At 39.6% G+C, this 15160-nt stretch overlaps 1 protein-coding gene across 1 annotated transcript in view; it reads left to right on the forward strand.

Annotated features, from left to right (window-relative positions):
- Positions 1-6721: 6721 nt before the first annotated feature.
- Positions 6722-15160, forward strand: part of LOC126215023 (cullin-2-like) — a 128986-nt gene continuing 120547 nt past the window's right edge. Inside the window, exon 1 of the mRNA XM_049941645.1 lies at positions 6722-6897. The gene's annotated coding sequence lies outside the window, so the exon portion shown is untranslated. The remainder of the gene's footprint in view (positions 6898-15160) is intronic.

Here is a 15160-nt window from a genome sequence, read left to right on the forward strand (position 1 = left end):
CCTGGGTGCATGAATGGCAAAACGTCATTTTTTCAGATGAATCCAGGTTCTGTTTACAGCATCGTGATGGTCGCATCCGTGTTTGGCGACATTGCGGTGAACGCACGATGGAAGCGTGTATTCGTCATCGTCGTACTGGCATCTCACCCGATGTGATGGTATGGGGTGTCATTGGTTACACGCCTAGGTCACCTCTTGTTCGCATTGACCGCACTTTGAATAGTGGATGTTACATTTCAGATGTGTTACGACCCGGAGCTCTACCCTTCATTCGAACCTTACGAAACCCTACATTTCAGCAGGATAATGCACGACCACATGTTGCAGGTCCCGTAGGAGCCTTTCTGGATACAGAAAATGTTTGACTGCTGCCCTGGCCAGCACATTCTCCACATCTCTCACCAATTGAAAACGTCTGGCCAATGGCGGCCGAGCAACTGGCTCATCACAATACGCCAGTCACTACTCTTGACAAACTGTGGTATCGTGTTGAAGCTGCATGGGCAGCTGTACCTGTACACGACATCCAAGCTCTGTTTGACTCAATGCCCAGGTGTATCAAGGCCATTATTACGGTCAGAGGTGGTTGTTCTGGGTACTGGTTTCTCAGGATCTATGCACCCAAATTGTGTGAAAATGTAATCACATGTCAGTTCTAGTATAATATATTTGTCCAATGAATATCCGTTTATCATCTGCATTTCTCCTTGCTGTAGCAATTTTAATGGCCAGTAGTGTAAATAAATAAAATGCAAGAAATCAGTGGAAGGAATCACTTTAGAGTTCAGTCTTCCTATCAGCAGTCCAGCTAGCAAAATGACTGTGTATAGGTAACTATAACAAATTGTGTACAATAGTTGAGCACTCTCCATGAGCACACATTTCTGTAGTTGATATTACGTCATGCCAGAGGTCATGTAAAGATTGGTGCCACTGGAAACAACTGATTTGGTGTGGTGTAACATCTGATGGAAGGACTTGACGAATGATTGGAGAATGTTACCTGTCTTCACTTACAGCGCCAACTATGAAATACAAAGTGGTGTCACACTATGAGTGTGTTTTTCATGGTTAGATGTTGGTCCCCTTATAGTGTTTAAGATAATACAAAATATGGACGCATTCTGCTATGCATACACTACAAGAACAGTTCGGAGACAATGATTGTATCAACTTGACAATTCACCCTGTTATAAAAGATCTATGAGGCAGTGATTTGTGGACAATAACATTTCTGAAATGGACTGGCCTTCCCAGATTTCTGACCTGGACCCAGTGGAACACATTCGGGATGTAAGAACATTGACTTTGCTCCAGATGCCAGGGTCTGGCATCAGTACCGTCTCTAATTTTGGCTCTTGAGGAATAATGGACTGCCATTGCTCCACAGACATCGACGCCTCATTGTCAGTATCCCAGCAATGCTAAAGTTGTCATACGGACGAAGAGTGGGCACACACCCATAATTATGATCACTAATGCCTGTCCAGATACTTCCCACTGAACATTGTACTATACAAGTGGTTAATATGATAGTCTATCACTTCAATTCAGAATACCTGGGGATTAACAATTTCCTACCCAATGTCCACTGACAACCTGTTATAACATAGCAGAAAAGGAAGTGCAGGTTGTTCAGACCCCAGGATGAGATGGAGTCACCCGCTATGAGGACTTCTTACCCAGGGGTCTGAATTATCTGCTCTTCCTTTACTACCTTCCCCAATCTTGCCCTCTCTCTTCCCTGAGGAAGGAACAACTAGTTATTAAAACTCTGATGGTGTGTGCACTTTTAATGAGTCTATTAGCAGTGCTGACACTTCTCCTGAAATTTGTACTGGCCAGCAATTCAGTCTTGCAATTTTATTGTTTCCCTACGAGAATTTTCCAACGGATACTGTTTTTGAAGAATCGTACAGTAACCTCGATAAATTGTCTGTATGGGCTAAGAACAGGAGTGCACTTAACGCTGAAACCATGGACACTATATTTAATCATTCTCCACTACGAATTTAAGTTTCATTCCTATGATATTGTTTTTTAATGTGTGCGTCTATTTACTATTGCTGCAGACAACATTAACAGTAACTCCAGACTGTCTGCAGATGACACAGTTACTTATAATGAAGTACTGTCTCAAAGAAGTTGCATAAGTATTCAGTCAGCTTTAAATGTTCTGAAATGTGGAACTGTGCACTTCACAAAATGAAAAAAAGGTAGTGTCCTACAACTATAATATCAATGAGTCACAGCTATAACTGGCCAACTCGTACAAATACCTTGTGTTACACTTTGTACAGATATGATATGAAATGGAATGATCACATAGGTCCAGTTATGGGTAAAGCAGGTGTTGGCTTCAGTTTATTGCTAGAGTACTGAGGAAGTGTAACAGTCTACACAGGAGATTGCTTGCAAATCAGTCATGCAAATATTGTTAAAGTGTGTGGGACCCGTACCAAAGAGGACTAACAGATGATAATGAACATGTACAAAGGAGGTCAGCATGAATGCTCACAGATTTGTTTAAACCATGGGAAAGTGTTACAGAGATGCTGAAAAAACTGAACTGGTAAACTCTTGAAGAGGATGTACACTATTCCGACAAAATCTACTGGCAAAATTTCAAGAACCAGTTTTAAATGATGATTCTATGAATATAGTACAACCCCTTACATATCTCTCACATAGAGACTATGAGAATAAGATTAGAATAATCACAGCACACACACACAGGCATTAAAACAAACATTTTTCTCACACTACATACATGAATGAAACGGCAGAACCCTAATAACTGGTACAATGGGACATAACCTATGCCGCACACTTCACGGTGGTTTGCAGAGTATCGATGTGGATGTAGATTACGTAGACAAGACTCCGTCCGTGAGTAGGGAATTTCACCACACCACTTTTGCTTCCCTATTGCATTGTAATGGTCTACATAATCAAAGGCCTTGGCAGTGTTAAAGAAAATGTCATAAGACTAAAATACTGCTTCTGCTGCACAGAATTTTTACAGAAGCCAAGCCGAGCAGTTGTTAAAGGGTTACTGAGAGCACGGTAGGGATGGAGAAGGATCTGTATTTACAGATCAGTTGTTTATCACCACATTTTATAAGTACACACTACTGTTGCATATTTCAATGCTTCAGGAAATATTACTAGACTCATCAACTTATTACACGTGAAATAATTTTTGTGATCTCTTTAACAGATGATTTAGTAACATAGACACTTGGCGGTGGAGTATACAATGCCAACATAAGCTAATCTAATGGCTGTGCTTTCAGTGGTCCATTTTTTGTCACTGTGTTTCAACTAGTCAGGAATAATTAACTGAATTTAATGGTCCATGATTCAAATTTAATACTGTCTTGCTTCTATTGCCATCAGTAAGTTGAATGATGTTTCCCTAACAGATTTTATGCATCTCTTGCCTTATAATGATCAAAACTGTTTTTGCTTTGATCTGGAATTTTCTATTTTTAGTAGCCTATACAGTGCATATTTTGGTCTTTCTGGTGACATGGTGAAAATTTTTGCAGCATCAATTTTAGTGCATACATTTGCCACTTTTTCTTTTTGATTCCAATGTAACTGTCCCTGAACTGCTGATGAGAAAACTGGAATCATGGCGTTGTAAGAATATTTTAAGGTTTACAAGGGCACACACAGTAGGTGATGATTCAATTTCTCATTTAGGCCTACTGTGTGCCCTCGGTAAACTTTTAATTATGGTTCAGTCAATAAAGTGTCTCTGAGTAGTGCAACTGCGCTCATAATTACCGTCCTGTGAAACTGTACTTTGCTCTTCTTAGGTAAATCCGACTGATGAGAATGCTTTATTGCTGCCATTTGACCATCATGTCAGATGAACCATTTATTTTGGAATTCGCATCTATCGCATGACAGACTGTTGGATTTTGAAACAAAAGTACAGATTCTTGTTAGAAATGTTACTGTGGGGAATGAATAAAGCTGAGCAGTAACTTGTCCTCGAACAATACTATCAAACGTCAATCTTCAAATTACCACATACAATAGCTTCCCAGTTTTTGTACTATGTCTTGTAAGAGCCCAATTCAATTACTTAATGAAGTTCTAACAGTTCCTGCTGGGGCTTGTAGACAGTAAATAATCTCTAGGATCTTAGTAGTGGCTGGAAAGTGAGAGATGTAAAGCATAACTTGGGGACATACCAGTTAAATTTGGTACACATACAGCTTTGTTATTGTCTATAAAAAATATACTGGGGCTGGGTAAGATACAGCAATTTATTGGGTAAAACACAAACAATCTGTACACGGAATATAAATAAATCATTAAGAAAACTCAGGGTTACTGGTTTGACTTCTCAACAATTACTGTAATTTGACTTGGTTACTCTTTTACACTAGCTTCAAATGTTGTTTGCAAGAAAATGAATCTGGGACAATTTAAAAGCATTATAAATCCTTTTGTTATAAAGAAGAATATAAAACTGAAGGCAGGCAATTGAAAATATAGTTTATGATTGTCACCTGGATCTACCAGATATGGTCCTGAGAGATTATAACTGGCAAAGATAATACTTAAAACATTTTGGTTAGCAACAATTGGAATAATGATATGATTAAAATGGCAGAAAAAGATTAAAAATTCTGGAACTTCTCTGTTGTTCTTGTGTATTAAAATAACTGAATAGATTCCTCTCAATTACTCTTCAGTTTCTTTCTTTCCCAATGTTCATTCTTCCTCATATTAAAACTGAGGAAGCTCCACCATATGGATGCCATTCCTTTTTGACCAGATGTGAGCTTCAGGCATGCCTACAGAGTGATGAGCACACTGACTTTGGTTGGGTCGAGGCCTAGATCTTTTATTTCCCAAAAGACAATATCATATATTTTCACACTACCAGTCTCCAGCAACTGTGGAACAGCAAAAGCAAGTGCAAATGGAAAATCTGTAGGTTTTCTTCCCTGAGCAGATTCTGTCATGAGGAAATGTGCTGCTGCTCCATAATTCAGTGTACGTTCATTTCCAGTAGTTCATGTGCTATACTCTCTATGAAATACTGGTTTAAGTTTTGTGAGCTTAGTAAAGTCCATCCTTTTTCATTCTTAATTTTCAGAAATAACTGTTTGCCTTCCCATTCTTCTGTGGAACACTAACTGGTGCCAACTCATCTTTGTATGCTCCAGCTCTGGATGCCTCTGTATTTCTCTTGTAGCTGTTCAGCACATACCAATATTGATCTTCATGAGATGATACACAATTTTTGTTGTACTTTCAGCACAGTTTACCTTATGGATACGATGGCAAATATCAAGCAGCCTAATGAAACCAACACCACCCTCAAGACTGACACCTCCACAAATTATTTCTCCTCTCTTCATGTAGACTGGTTCATTTGACATAGACTTAATGCAACCTGCAAGAGCAACTTCCTGATGGCCAACTTTGAATTATCAGTATGATAGCTTTCTCTCCTAAATACACACATTTATTGTTGTGCATATTGTAGACTTGGGCAGACCTGCAAATGAAGCCTTACTAAGGTGGAGCCTGTCCAACTCCCCTTGGCAAACATCATGCTTAAAATCACAATCTTTGAACGCAGCCTGCACAACTGAATCAAGTCTTGGAGAAATATCAATGATGCCATGCTTCCGCAAAATGAACCCATCGGTGTTATTGCTGATGAAAATGTTGTTTCATCATTCAGCTGATGAGTAGTGCTGGGTGCTCTGTGGTCTAATTAAGTGTGTTAGCCCTCAAATTACCATGTTTAGGAATAGGATGGAACACACATGATGGAACACTTGAAATAGATTTGCTCCCACTCTTCTCAAACGTGTGCGTATTGCATGAACAATTGGTCCTATATACTTAGTTAACTGTTTTATTCTTACGAAACTTCTTTGTAATTCTTCTTTAAGGGACCGCAACATTTTTACAATGTTTTATAGAATTACTACACTTTCTCTTTTGATGTGGGTTGCATGTCCGTGCTGTAGTAATTGTGTACCTCCCAGTGTTTGGCAGCATCGTAAGTGCCGTTTTACTGATCATTTACTGGTCGAAATTAGTAGCTACGCCAACATTATTGCAGCTTGCGCCCTACCTCGGACTTAACGCATCTCGGAACTTGAGTGCGGGCAGAAGGTAAATTCCTGAAAAATATCGTCTTAAGTGGTATAGTGTAACTACTACGAACTTCTGAAACCCTAAACAGCCCCCAACGGCGTAATATTTACAGCGGAACCTTTGTTATTTTTGCATTTTAATATTACAACTGAATATGCAGCTTCTGCACTGAGATGTCAAATACTGATTGCTTCAATTACAGTTAAAGTGTTACAAATCGATCCTTGTGTATCAAGCTTCCACGTACTTCTCTGCGTCTAATGAACATCAGTTCACTTGTCAGTTGTCACTCGACACTCACCCATTCGCGCATTATCATGGCCGGGTCAATTGACTATCGGCCATAGCAGTACCAATACCACTATTGAAATTCGTGACTTCGTTAGCATTTTATAAACGGAAATTCGTAGTGTACAACCAATGTGTTTGCAGTAAACAGTATTTTCATTTCAAAATTAATCTAATTATATTACTTTTTTATGGTCTAGCTTCCTAAACCTTAAAACATTTGGTATGCGTTTACTCGTTGGCGTAAAATTCCAAGGTTGGCAATCGTTCAGTTTTTAATTTGCTGGTAATGGTGAAACTTAATAATCATAGTTTTCTAATTTTAATTGTTGACATACTATTGTTACGGATTGCTGAATGAACTTTAATTTGACAGTAATCGATAGCAAACAATCAACACTGAAGACTAATCGAAGCCAAAAATATAATAGAAAAGAAGTGTTCTCTATAGTCTACTGCTGTATGAATAATTAGGTACTGTATTTACCGTAATAAACAAGAAGTGAGTGTTTAACATGAAACGATTTTTTGATTATTCACAACTGTTTCTTTGTGATATCATATATCGGCAATTAGGACACGATAAAGTTTGTCTGCTGTTCTAAAATTTAAGCCTTCACTGGATAAAGAGATTGGGATGATTGTTTAAATTTGACATTGTTATAATTTAGTTGCAGTATTGTTAGCGTTACTTTAAACGTATTAGACTTTTCATTACTTAAGAGCTCGAATTGAATTTTGTTAACAGTACTTCAAAAACTGTGTTAAAGACACACTTGCCAAGAATAATATTGACATACGCCCAAAATATTAATATGCTTGTGCAAGCTTGAAAATTCATGTTTTGAGCAACTTGTTAAGCGTATGTAGATTTTTCTTTAGTGTTGAGAAAAAAAGTATTTACGGAAATGACAATGTTTGTTAGTGTGAAGTGCTGCGCCATCCTGTCCCCACGAAAACTCCAAAGTGGTGCCGACGCCGCTTGAAACAAATTAGATTAAAATATATATTTCCTCAGTTCTGCTCTTTATACTTAACCCCCACGATTTGTGTGCGATCGTCATTTTAGAACATCCATTACTTCTGTTTATTTTTTTTGTGTGACATTGCATATATGAATAGCTTTAGCTGGTACCTCACTTTTATGTAGTATTGGGGGCGACTAATCATTAAACATAAATATATGGTTATGTTGGACGAGGTCGGAATATGGAGAATGGTCTTTGAGGTTATTGAAGGGCACATCAAGATATGTTCAGATTATCATATTGATTAGTACATAGTAAGGATCACCATTGTGAAAATTTCTACCTCACTTGTTGAATGATGGAAGCCTACTTGTGTATTTGTTGTTTTATTCAATTTCAACGTTTTTGGCAGAGGGAGACGTCTTGGTACATAACACGTCAAACCAAGCTTGTTGGTAGCGGATTAGCTTACCAGTGTGCTGATGTGATTGATTTTCTTTTATCTAAGTGGACTTCAAGAAATTTTAGACATAATTCATTTAGTGTATTTCCTGTACCTCAGTGATGGTGGTGGAGGGGTCATTGGGGACCAGACCAGTCTCTTCATACAATCATCTTTATTTCACAATCTCATTTATTAACTTTGGCAACTTGTAATCAGTTTGTCACTTTCCAATACTGCCTAGACTGTGGGCTATCCTGCAGGTCAGTCTTTCGACACAACCTAAATTTATGGTTGTAGGTAGGTAATATACTGTAGCCAGTTTTATTTGTGCGAAGTTACATATTAGAAGTTTGTTTTGTTTTGAATAAACTCTTCACTGTGTGCCACTCATAGAGCTGTTCAGTTGTTATCTTAGTTGTATGTGGTACTATTGTGTTCAGGACACAATAAAGTTAGTTTGCTGTTCTAAAATTTAAGCCTGTGCTGGATGAAGAGATTGGGATGATTGTTTAAATTTTTGCATTGTCATGATTTAGTATAAGTATTGTTAGCATTACCTTAACTGCACCATTTTTGTAGTACCCAAGAGATCATGCTGGTGTTTCAGTATGCAGTACTTCAAAAGTTACATTACAGACACCCTTACCAAAAATAATGTTGACATATACATAAAATATTAATATGCTTGTGCAAGCTGGGTGATTTATGTTTTGAACAACTTCTTAGGTATATGTAGCATTGGAAGCGTCAGATTCCACCTGTCTGCTTTGACACATGGTATAACATTGGTGTTACAGTGTGTGATGTAATTATGATGCGGTGTTTTTTGAGTTGATTCGTGTTTTGTAGATGTCGTGTTTCTGTATTTCATGGCACCCTCTGGTTGTGGATGTTGGTATGGAGTTTAACATGTGGTAGTGGGTTCATTTGAGTCTTGGTTATCACTGTTGTAACATGGGTTTTTTGAGTCTGTGTTGTTAGTGCTGTAATGTGGATTTGGATGTATTTGCTTTGTTTTCAGTGAGTTATTGAGGTTTTTCCATTTTGTTTATGTGTGTGGCATTTTTGCTCTCTCTCTCTCTCTCTCTCTCTCTCTCTCTCTGTGTGTGTGTGTGTGTGTGTGTGTGTGTGTGTGTGGGCTAATCTAGGTGATTTTGCCGGAGGCTTCCGTTGGTAAGTAATTTTTGTTTTGGTTTTATCCTATAGCAATTCTGAAGTTTTGTCTGTCTTATATTGATGGTATTTTCGTTTTGGTTTAATTGGACTAGTGAATATGGGTTTTTTAGTTTTTGGGGGTTTTGGTTTCGGCGGTGTTTTATGAGTTATTTAGGGGTGTGAAGTTTGTAGTTGTGGTTTTTTTTTTTTTTTTTTTTTTTTTGCCAGTAGGTATTAAGAGCTGCATTTGAGCTATATAGGTCAAGGGAAAAGTCCGATTCCTCTTTTTGCTGTTGTAGGCACTGGCGGATTTATATGGGCGGCTCTCACGTGGCGTGCCCCCTTCTCCTCCCCCCCCCCCCCCTTTCGGGGTCAACTGCGCCGCCCCCACCAGTCAGCCTGCACACTATTTGTTCGTTAGTTTCCTCAGTCAACTCGACTGAATCGAGTTAACGAGTAGTTGTACTTTCCTATGCAGCACATGCATCTACATGATCGTTTTTTATACATTTCTGTCTGGCACATAGATAGCTAACACATATCTGCATCTATTGCTACAGTAGAAAGTTTTTCAACATTGCAGGGTAAAAAGACCTGGCTGAGGTCGACAACGGAGGAGGATTGTCTTAATGGCGTAGTTCAGTTGAACGCTCACCCTGATATTGATTGTCCTATTGATGCTGTAATTAACCAATTTGCCAGGAAGAATAGGCGTATAGAATTCATCATTTAAGGAAGAGCACCACGATTGTAACTTTTTTATGTCATAAGATGGCATTGTCTTGTATGTGTGTGTGTAATCAGTTTAAATAAAACTTTCTTAAACTTTGCATGTGACTTGATTATTTTTTTACTACGGTAAAAGTAAAGGTAGCTCAAGATATCTTTAGCACCCCTTCCTTGAGGTTTTTCTGTATCTGCCACTGATTGTAGGTGTTGGTTTTTTTGTATCAAGGACTTTGTTTGAGCTGTATCAGATTCCACTTTTTGGGGTTGGAGGTGTTGGTTTTTTGGTACCGTGAGCTTGGTTTGAGCTGCATAGGTCAAGTGTAATGTACGATTCCTGTTGGTTTTTTGGCTGCAGTGTTATGTCGTAAGTAGAGACATTATTGTTATTATTATTATTATTATTACTTCTTTACTTTCTCAGGCATTAAGTCTGGTTAAAAATGGAAAGTGACACGGACCTTGATCAAGTGTCACTTCCTTTTAACTGTACGGTATGTGTTATATTGCATTTCGGAACTTTCGGGCAATTGAACATGTATCAATAATTACAGATTTCTGTAGTTGTATATATAAGTTTGGATGTAGTTGTATAGCATTGATGTACTGGTGGATATTGTGTGGTATGATTCCTGTAGTTGATAGTATAATTGGTATAATGTCAACTTTATCCTGATGCCACATGTCCTTGACTTCCTCAGCCAGTTGGATGTATTTTTCAATTTTTTCTCCTGTTTTCTTTTGTATAATTGTTGTATTGGCTATGGATATTTCGATTAGTTGTGTTAATTTCTTCTTTTCATTGGTGAGTATGATGTCAGGTTTGTTATGTGGTGTTGTTTTATCTGTTATAATGGTTCTGTTCCAGTATAATTTGTATTCATCATTCTCCAGTACATTTTGTGGTGCATACTTGTATGTGGGAACATGTTGTTTTATAAGTTTATGTTGTAAGGCAAGCTGTTGATGTATTATTTTTGCTACATTGTCATGTCTTCCGGGGTACTCTGTATTTGCTAGTATTGTATGTCCGCTTGTGATGTGATCTACTGTTTCTATTTGTTGTTTGCAAAGTCTGCATTTATCTGTTGTGGTATTGGGATCTTTAATAATATGCTTGCTGTAATATCTGGTGTTTATTGTTTGATCCTGTATTGCAATCGTGAATCCTTCCGTCTCACTGTATATATTGCCTTTTCTTAGCCATGTGTTGGATGCTTCTTGATCGATGTGTGGCTGTGTTAGATGATACGGGTGCTTGCCATGTAGTGTTTTCTTTTTCCAATTTACTTTCTTCGTTTCTGTTGATGTTACGTGATCTAAAGGGTTGTAGAAGTGGTTATGAAATTGCAGTGGTGTAGCCGATGTATTTATATGAGTGATTGCTTTGTGTATTTTGCTAGTTTCTGCTCGTTCTATAAAGAATTTTCTTAAATTGTCTACCTGTCCATAATGTAGGTTTTTTATGTCGATAAATCCCCTTCCTCCTTCCTTTCTGCTTAATGTGAATCTTTCTGTTGCTGAATGTATGTGATGTATTCTATATTTGTGGCATTGTGATCGTGTAAGTGTATTGAGTGCTTCTAGGTCTGTGTTACTCCATTTCACTACTCCAAATGAGTAGGTCAATGTTGGTATAGCATAAGTATTTATAGCTTTTGTCTTGTTTCTTGCTGTCAATTCTGTTTTCAGTATTTTTGTTAGTCTTTGTCTATATTTTTCTTTTAGTTCTTCTTTAATATTTGTATTATCTATTCCTATTTTTTGTCTGTATCCTAGATATTTATAGGCATCTGTTTTCTCCATCGCTTCTATGCAGTTGCTGTGGTTATCCAATATGTAATCTTCTTGTTTAGTGTGTTTTCCCTTGACTATGCTATTTTTCTTACATTTGTCTGTTCCAAAAGCCATATTTATATCATTGCTGAATACTTCTGTTATCTTTAGTGATTGGTTGAGTTGTTGATTTGTTGCTGCCAGTAGTTTTAGATCATCCATGTATAGCAAATGTGTGATTTTGTGTGGGTGTGTTCCAGTAATATTGTATCCATAATTTGTATTATTTAGCATGTTGGATAGTGGATTCAGAGCAAGGCAGAACCAGAAAGGACTTAATGAGTCTCCTTGGTATATTCCACGCTTAATCTGTATTGGCTGTGATGTGATATTATTTGAATTTGTTTGGATATTAAGTGTGGTTTTCCAATTTTTCATTACTATGTTTAGGAACTGTATCAATTTAGGATCTACTTTGTATATTTCCAATATTTTTAGTAACCATGAGTGGGGTACACTATCAAAAGCTTTTTGGTAATCAATGTAAGCGTAGTGTAGCGACCTTTGTTTAGTTTTAGCTTGATATGTCACCTCTGCATCTATTATCAGTTGCTCTTTACATTCTCATGCTCCTTTGCAACAACCTTTTTGTTCTTCATTTATAATTTTGTTCTGTGTTGTATGTGTCATTAATTTCTGTATAATGACTGAAGTTAATATTTTGTATATTGTTGGTAGGCATGTTATAGGGCAATATTTTGCTGGGTTTGCTGTGTCTGCTTGATCTTTAGGTTTCAGATAAGTTATTCCATGTGTAAGTGTATCAGGGAATGTGTATGGGTCTGCAATGTAACTGTTAAATAATTTATATTAAAAACAGAGATTCCATGACTTACCCAACGGGAAAGCGCTGGTAGATAGGCACAATAAAAAACACACAAAAACACACACACGAAATTTCGAGCTTTCGCAACCCCCGGTTGCTTCGTCAGGAAAGAGGGAAGGAGAGGGAAAGATGAAAGGATGTGGGTTTTAAGGGAGGGGGTAAGGAGTCATTCCAATCCCGGGAGTGGAAAGACTTACCTTAGGGGGAAAAAAGGACAGGTATACACTCGCGCGCGCACACACACACACACACACACACACACACACACACACACACACACACACACCTATCCATCCACACACATACAGACACAAGCAGACATCTTTAAAGACAAAGAGTTTGGGCAGAGATGTCAGTCGAGGTGGAAGTGCAGAGGCAAAGATGTTGAATGGCAGGTGAGGTATGAGTGGCGGCAACTTGAAATTAGCGGAGATTGAGGCCTGGTGGATAACGGGAAGAGAGGATATATTGAAGGGCAAGTTCCCATCTCCGGAGTTCGGATAGGTTGGTGTTAGTGGGAAGTATCCAGATAACCCGGACGGTGTAACACTGTGCCAAGATGTGCTGGCCGTGCACCAAGGCATGTTTAGCCACAGGGTGATCCTCATTACCAACAAACACTGTCTGCCTGTGTCCATTCATGCAAATGGACAGTTTGTTGCTGGTCATTCCCACATAGAAAGCTTCACAGTGTAGGCAGGTCAGTTGGTAAATCACGTGGGTGCTCTCACACGTGGCTCTGCCTTTGATCGTGTACACCTTCCGGGTTACAGGACTGGAGTAGGTGGTGGTGGGAGGGTGCACGGGACAGGTTTTACATCGGGGGCAGTTACAAGGGTAGGAGCCAGAGGGTAGGGAAGGTGGTTTGGGGATTTCATAGGGATGAACTAAGAGGTTACGCAGGTTAGGTGGACGGCGTTAAGACACTCTTGGTGGAGTGGGGAGGATTTCATGAAGGATGGATCTCATTTCAGGGCAGGATTTGAGGAAGTCGTATCCCTGCCGGAGAGCCACATTCAGAGTCTGATCCAGTCCCGGGAAGTATCCTGTCACAAGTGGGGCACTTTTGGGGTTCTTCTGTGAGAGGTTCTGGATTTGAGGGGATGAGGAAGTGGCTCTCGTTCTTTGCTTCTGTACCAGGTCGGGAGGGTAGTTGCAGGATGCGAAAGCTGTTTTCAGGTTGTTGGTGTAATGGTTCAGGGATTCAGGACTGGAGCAGATTCGTTTGCCACGAAGGCCTAGGCTGTAGGGAAGGGACCGTTTGATATGGAATGGGTGGCAATCTGCTCCAGTCCTGAATCCCTGAAGCATTACACCAACAACCTGAAAACAGCTTTCGCATCCCGCAACTACCCTCCCGACCTGGTACAGAAGGAAATAACGAGAGCCACTTCCTCATCCCCTCGAACCCAGAAACCCCCACAGAAGAACCACAAAAGTGCCCCACTTGTGACAGGATACTTTCCGGGACTGGACCAGACTCTGAATGTGGCTCTCCAGCAGGGATACGACTTCCTCAAATCCTGCCCTGAAATGAGATCCATCCTTCATGAAATCCTCCCCACTCCACCAAGAGTGTCTTTCCGCCGTCCACCTAACCTTCGTAACCTCTTGGTTCATCCCTACGAAATCCCCAAACCACCTTCCCTACCCTCTGGCTCCTACCCTTGTAACCGCCCCCAGTGTAAAACCTGTCCCATGCATCCTCCTACCACCACCTACTCCAGTCCTGTAACCCGGAAGTTGTACACGATCAAAGGCAGAGCCACGTGTGAAAGCACCCATGTGATTTATCAACTGACCTGCCTACACTGTGACGCTTTCTGTGTGGGAATGACCAGCAACAAACTGTCCATTCGCATGAATGGACACAGGCAGACAGTGTTTGTTGGTAATGAGGATCACCCTGTGGCTAAACATGCCTCGGTGCACGGCCAGCACATCTTGGCACAGTGTTACACCGTCCGGGTTATCTGGATACTTCCCACTAACACCAACCTATACGAACTCCGGAGATGGGAACTTGCCATTCAATATATCCTCTCTTCCCGTTATCCACCAGGCCTCAATCTCCGCTAATTTCAAGTTGCCGCCACTCATACCTCACCTGCCATTCAACAACATCTTTGCATCTGCACTTCCACCTCGACTGACATCTCTGCCCAAACTCTTTGTCTTTAAATATGTCTGCTTGTGTCTGTATGTGTGTGGATGGATAGGTGTGTGTGTGTGTGTGTGTGTGTGTGTGTGTGTGTGTGTGTGTGTGTGTGCGCGAGTGTATACCTGTCCTTTTTTCCCCCTAAAGTAATGACTCCTTACCCTCTCCCTTAAAACCCACATCCTTTCATCTTTCCCTCTCCTTCCCTCTTTCCTGACGAAGCAACCGGGGGTTGCGAAAGCTCGAAATTTTGTCTGTGTGTTTTTGTGTGTTTTTTATTGTGCCTATCTACCAGCGCTTTACCGTTTGGTAAGTCATGGAATCTCTGTTTTTAATATATTTTTCCAATGTGGAATGTTAAATAATTTAGTTAGATGTGAATGTGTTGAGGTGAACTTCTTTAGCCAGAAATTTGCTATTTTATCTTTTCCAGGGGCTTTCCAATTGTGAGTAGAATTAATTGCTTGGGTGACTTCATGTTGCAAAATTATCACTCCAGGCATTTGTAGTATCATCTTGTATGTGTCTGTTTCTGCTTGTATCCACCGTGCATGCCTGTTATGTTGTACCGGGTTTGACCATATGTTGGTCCAGAAGTGTTCCATGTCTTCTAAGTCGTTTGG

This window comes from Schistocerca nitens, chromosome 12 (genome assembly GCF_023898315.1).
Source record: "Schistocerca nitens isolate TAMUIC-IGC-003100 chromosome 12, iqSchNite1.1, whole genome shotgun sequence".
Classification (NCBI taxonomy): Eukaryota; Metazoa; Arthropoda; class Insecta; order Orthoptera; family Acrididae; genus Schistocerca; species Schistocerca nitens.